Below are 6,822 nucleotides of genomic sequence, written 5' to 3' on the forward strand. Positions count from 1 at the left end.
CATCGACCTTGTACTGAACCTTTAGGAAAGTCTTCAACAAAGGATTGCTAGGACCTCTTTCAAGAAAGCCCCTTCACTCATGGGAGAAGCTCAAAAGATTTTTAATGCCATAGCCGCCAACAAAGCTATGGATCCATCACCATTGCAAAGCTTAGCTGCTGATTATTTCGAGAAGGTTAGGAGTTTTGAATCACTTCAATCCTCCTTTTCTATAAGTGTGATGTTTGAACAACGTGATAAGCAATTAGCAGATTGTAACTTTCGCCTTGCTGAGCAGCCAATTATAAAGTATGAACTACTAGCATGTGGTGAAACACTTAGGAATGGACTAGCGAGTGTTGAAGCTAGGATAGTGGAGCTGCAAGAAAAGCTGGAACATCTATCCAATCGCAAGAAAGATCTTAAAGCTTCGATTCTCAATAATGATGAAAAGTTGTCAAATTAGAGCTCTATCATCTCGAACATTCAAAATGAGATTTCTTTCATAGAGACTGGTCCTTCCATAAGTAATGCTGACATTGAATCTTTGCAGTTGCTAAAACAAGGGCAAGAGACAGCACGTGATGAGTTAGAGAATTACAATTAGAAATACTGACCTGTACTTGCAATCAATAATCATTGTAGCATCTCTCTCTTGTTTTCTTTGTCATATAAATTTCATGTCTTTCTTTTCAGCTAATAAAATCAGTTTTCTTTGCATCACTCGTTTACCTAATTTCTCCACCATTATCTCCACATTTTTTTTTTTCATGTGACTAAACTCAGTAAATAATACTAAGTTGCCTAAGTACCTTGTTAAGGGATCAAGTCATCATGTAATTCAAAAGTTTTTTTTTTTTTTTTTTTGTTGGTGCAAAAAGGAGAGCTCACGTGTGTAATAGTGGGAATCACCACTAATTGAACCCGAGACCTCGGCCTCAAGAGCAACAAAGGCATCTAACCACTATGCTACACTAGCCATTGGTGACATAGAGGGGGATTAATTTCTCTTTATTAGTATGCTTTCAAAGGTAATGGGAAGACATCATGTACCCTTACAGATTTACAGTAGGCTGTTTAAGCTCTTACCGAGGAGCAATCCTCGATTTTCAAGTGTAGAAGTGTTGCAAGAACTTCCCATTGATAGGATTGATTCTTGCATCATCATTGTCAATTAGCTTGTAAGCTCTAATGGTGTTTGCCCCATGCCTGAGAGCTGGAAGTACATCATAAGCAATGGTCACATGGTTTGACCAAACAACTTCTTTAAAGTCTAGATCAATCTTGTTTTCTTTGGCAAGCTTCATGATTTGTTCTTCAAAGACGAAGCATTTTCGAATTGGGTGGCTAATGATGTGATGGTATTTGCAGTAGTTAGGGTCATCAACTTTCCCCATGTCTTCTGGCCGCTGGCATTCTGATAGTTCAATTAGTTTCAATTGCAATAGTTGTTCTAAGATGTTTGGCACATCTTCATCAGGGAACAAATATACTTTTTGCTCTCGTTCTTTAAAAGTCAGACGGCGCACCTCATTCTTTTGCCATCCTTCAAGCCGTTTTTCATTTGCATTTGCTCCTCTTCTTGGAACCTTGACTTTGGTAGTGTTAACAACCATTGGGCCTTTAAGGCTAATTTTTGCATTCCTATCATTCTTCCTTACTTTCTTTTTGCTTTCCTCAAGTATGAGAGGGTTTGTAGTTCCATGGCTAGTAATGCTCAACTTCATGTCATGTGCACGAGTTGCTAACTCTTCAAATGTTCAAAGCTCTATCCCTTGAAGGGTGTAAAGAAGTCCCCAATGCATGCCTTGGATGCACATCTCTATAGCAAAAATTTCAGAAATTCTATCCTTACAATCCAAGCTCAAAGAATGCCATCAATTGGTATAATTGACCACCGGCCCACTTTCCGATTGCTTGGTATTAGTAAGCTCCATCATGCTCACCGTACGACGCGTGCTATAAAATTGGTCAAGAAACTCTCTTTCAAGTTGTTCCTAACTGTTAATTGACTCAGTTCTAAGTCTATATACCAATCAAAAGCATTTCCCTTGAGCGAACAAACAAATTGCTTTACAAGGAGGCCTCTTTGAGTCCCTGTGTTCTCACAAGTTTCTACAAAGTGAGCAATGTGTTGCTTAGGATTTCCTTTGCCATCAAACTACAAGAACTTGGGGGTTTGATACCCATTTGACATTCTCATGTTGTCGATGCGCTTTGTGTAGGGTTTTGAATATGTGAGAGAACTTGTGGACGAACCTCCATATTATGCTTAGATGGTATTTGTTATTATGTATTGCAATTGTTGAACTGATAACAAAGCAACCGAAGTAGATTGTTCCCATTGTCCCTTTGTCATTTTTTGTAGAAGTAAAGCCAAATGGGAAGTTAGGACCATGGCTTGATTCGCCAAGATCTTGTATTTCAAGTTTATTCATTAAAGTTGCAATTTGGAGGTCCTTATCTTCAAGTGCTTTTGTGAGAAGTACGACACTCTGCTCCATTTTAGCCATCTTTTCTTCCATGGTAGAGGTGTTAGTCATCATGACTGACACAACTTCCCAAGATGATGGAGAAGGAAGTGAATTGAAGTGAGCCCGTGAAATCTCATTTTTTGGGTTTCCTTTGGTGGGAGAGAAATCGTGTGACCAACTTCTTATGAAGGAAGAAGGGGATTTTCCCCCATACTTAAGGTGTTCCAAGGTGGAGGTGTCCTTGTTGATGACCTTGTTTCTTGTAAGAGGGTCTAAGGAGATGATTGTCTGGACCTTGGCTTCCTTGGTTGATTGATATTGAAGTTGATTGTTTGCTTTGGGTTAGCTATAATTGATTACACCAATATAGTTGTTGGTGGTAGCCGTACCAAGTTTAGTTGAAATAGTTATTGTTGAAGTTTGAATGTCCTTGCTAGAGGCCTTTGAAGTTGGCAACAAGATGATGAAGATTTTTTCTTTGAAGGAGAATGAGATGAGAGGCAGAGAGGTCCCACTGGGCATGCCAGAATTTGTGGACGACTAAATTTCTCAGTTAGAAATAAGTCAAACAAGTAAAATAGTTTTACAAATGCAAATTTGTATTGATGAATGTGTGGTACAATTCTCTTTGATTACAAAAGAGTGATTCTTTGATTCTATCTCCTTGAAAGATTTGTTGATTGGAATCATGGTAATGTGATTTTGATTCGAACATCAAATACACTTCAATTTGGCTGAAGAATGGATCGAAGATCTTTGAAATAGAATTACAATGGATCTCTGGCTATAAACTTGTTAGAAATCCTTTGTTCTTCATGTTCTTCGTATTCTTCGTGTGCTCTTTGTCTTCAAAGGTTTGTGATGGAAGTTCTTCGAGGCTTTAGAGGCTTGAATCCATAAAACTTCATTGATTTGTGATTTGTTGAGGTTTCTGGAGACTTTTGAGCTTGATTCCAGTGAACTTTGAGATTTAGGAATATAATTTGGATGATTTCTCTTCGAATGTTCTTCGTATTTGAAGATTTGTGGTGGAAGTTCTTCAGGGCTTTGGAGGCTTGAATCTGTAGAGTTTCATTGATTTGTGGTTTGTTGAGATTTCTAGAGGCTTTTGAGCTTGATTCCAGTGACCTTTGAAATCTAGGCAGGTAGTTTAGATGATTTTGCTTTGAATATTCCTTACATTTGAGGTCAAAGTTCTTGAAGTTCCTGGAGGCTTCAGGGCTTGATTCCAGCAGAGCTTCAGTACTTCTGAATCTTCTTTGAGTGATTGGTTTTTGCATGACACTTGGCAAATTTCTGTTGGTTTCTGAGTAGTGATAGCAAAACCTAGCAATAATATGTGGCGCATTGTAATTGGTTGTATTTTGTGAACTTAATAGTATGACATGTCAGCTCGTGATAGGTTGGGAATTTTCCCTCTCTACGGTTAGTTAACATACTAACAAATTATTTTTCTTTGCATTGTTAGTTACTTGGAGCTCCTCAGATTTATGTGGAAGATCATGCTCGTCATTGGGTTCAAGAAGTTGATTTCACTCCGTCGTGCTGCATTGGCCAATCTTTTGCTCTATGTTTCGAGCTCCCACAGGAAGGTTAGCTTCCAAAATTTCATGGAGATTTTGTCTCTTATAAGAAAAATGAGGGCCCTTTTGTTTGGAAGCAAGGTATTGCTCTCTCTTGCAGTTCAGGACTAGTCCATATTGTGAATCCACCCAAAGGCTTTGACTTGCCTTATAAAATCTTGTTTAAGATCAACTCTTTAATTCAGCATGGTTATCTTCCTGGGCAAAAGGGCCTTCATTTTTCTTATAAGAGACAAAATCACCATGAAATTTTGGAAGCTGTTCCTTCTGGGGAACCTCCAAACATAGAGCAGAAGATTGGCCAATGCAGCACGACGAAGTGAAATCAACTTCTCGGACCCAATGACGAGTATGATCTTCCACATAAATCCGAGGAGCTCCAAGCAACTAACAATGCAAAGAAAAATAATTAGTTAGAATGCTAACTAACTACAAAAAGCAAGGTGCATGAGCAGAAAATTGTGAAAAATTATAATTAATGTTTAAACTATCTAACCGGAATGAGAAGAAAATTTTTAGCTTGACCACGTGGTTGATGGTGCTGAATCTGCCAAATGTTCTCATAAGAGATTTCAGGCTTGTATTTTTCAGAAAGATAAGGGAAATCGAAGTACAAATTTCTCTTTTTCGAGTCAAATTCGACAAAAACATTTTCCTGTTTCCAGAGCACAGAGAAACTTTCCCTTGAAGTCTGATAACCAAAGTGCAATGCTATATTATACATGGTATATTATCTAGAGCACAGAAACTGGTATTGATTATTGAAGAAGACTATGAAAAAGCAAAGCAAAACACAGAGAGAAGTAGAGAAAATATGTTGCAGTGAAAGAAGTAAGGTGAATGATCAAACTATATATAGACAGAGTAGAGAGCAGGGAACTGTCGTGATATATGAAGCTGACGTAGACATTATCTGAGGTAATTGACACATGGCGGCATATGATTTCTTTCCGTGGAACATTGTCAAAGGTTGCTTTTTTGTTTTAACTTCTACTCTTTTGTTGTGAAACGTAGAGACCAAGGTTAGAGAAAAGCTGAATCACAACGTTAATACATCAGATTCCTCAAAATTACCTTTATTCTTTTGTTGCAAACCCTTTTCTAATAACTTGTTATTTTCTTCTGTAATGTGGAAACTTTGGGAAGAAGGAGAACATTGTTTGACTTTTTGGCTTTGAGCATTTTCAACATTGGCCGACACTTCTTTATGTGCATAGAAGATTCCAATAAAACACGCTCTACTTTTTCCATTGTATTATTAAAATATGAGGGATTATATAGAAATGAAGAAGAATCTAGACTACTAAAATGAATACAATTCCTTGGCTTTGAAGTCATTTACCATAAATGTTTCCAAGTACATCCAAGTTATAACGGAAGGATTTGAACCTAAACATTTTTGTTAAAAATATTAAAAAATATTAATTGTATTACAAGGCTTTTAACTACTTTCAATTAAAATTTAGGATATAAAATTTAGTATCTAGTATTTAAGATATTTTACACATTAAGGTGCCAAAAAAAGGAAAACATAAAAGAAATCTAAAAAATAAAAAAAATGAAATTAGAGAAAGAGAGAGTTTGAATGATTTTTTATTAGATGAGACACGTAATGCAAAATTAAACTCTAATTGAATTCTAATTTAAAATCTAATTGAATTTTCTCTCAGTTTCACTTATTAATATATATATATAGATGACTTATAAACTTGAATTGTTTTTAGTTCTACAAGGAAAAAGGCTCATAAATATAAAATTATTCAAAAATTATATTTTTTTTATGGTTTGCTTATATTGGACTCTTTTTTTTTTTAAATGATTTTTATGGTTTACTTGAAGGCAATCTAAAATGGAATCATCTATGAGTCTCTTAAGTAAAACGGTAAAAGGTAACAACATTGGAACCTTAATCTTAGCTTCCCTAACTCTACTTCTCATGAAATATTTAAATAACTAAAAATTAAAATATGGAGTTTTAGAATCTAAAAAGAGAGAGCTAATAGTACTTTCTTTACAAAACTTTTGTTGAAAATGAAAACTTCATCATTCTCCTGCAAGCCCATCAACAAGATGATAAGCATGACTAATTGGGAAAAACCTTAAAGTAAAGAATGAATAGCGTAGCCTGAATGCTCACACATGCTGAGAAGGCTAAATCAGGTCATTTTAAGTCTCATCTTGAGTGTATACAACACCTGTGTCCAAGGAAGACCAAATTCCAATATTCACTAGTGGCTCTACACCATATACTTCCACATACTAGAGCTAGTTTGTATGATATAAGGATTTCTTCACCCTTTTTAAATAGTTAGTAGTTTGCATTATTCCTTAAATCTTCATGGAACACTTTAGAACGTAATTACGAACTGTAGTTACAAGTTAAAGTTATAGGCTAAAATATAGGATTAGTAGACTCAGTACAAGTTAACACACACACACACACTCACTGTTACAAGAAACAACCATAATTAAGGGAGAAATATGATTACTAACTCTATGCCTTTCGGCATGACCATGAACATGCCCACACATTGTGATGTATTTGACCATTTCCTACTTTATAAAATTTTTTCATGTTATAACTGTCTCTCATGAAAATTTATTCCTCATAGCATTGCAAAGAAAACAACCAGGACAAGAATTATTTGTTTGAATGTTAACTACAAGCGTGGAGGGCAGCAAATTGTGAAATAATTAATGTTTTAACCAGCTAACCTGAATTAGAAGAAACTTTTTAGCTTGACCATGTGGACGATATTGCTCAATCTACCAAATGTTCTCATAAG

Source organism: Quercus suber, unplaced genomic scaffold (genome assembly GCF_002906115.3).
Source record: "Quercus suber isolate HL8 unplaced genomic scaffold, Cork oak 2.0 scaffold_361, whole genome shotgun sequence".
NCBI classification, from domain to species: Eukaryota; Viridiplantae; Streptophyta; class Magnoliopsida; order Fagales; family Fagaceae; genus Quercus; species Quercus suber.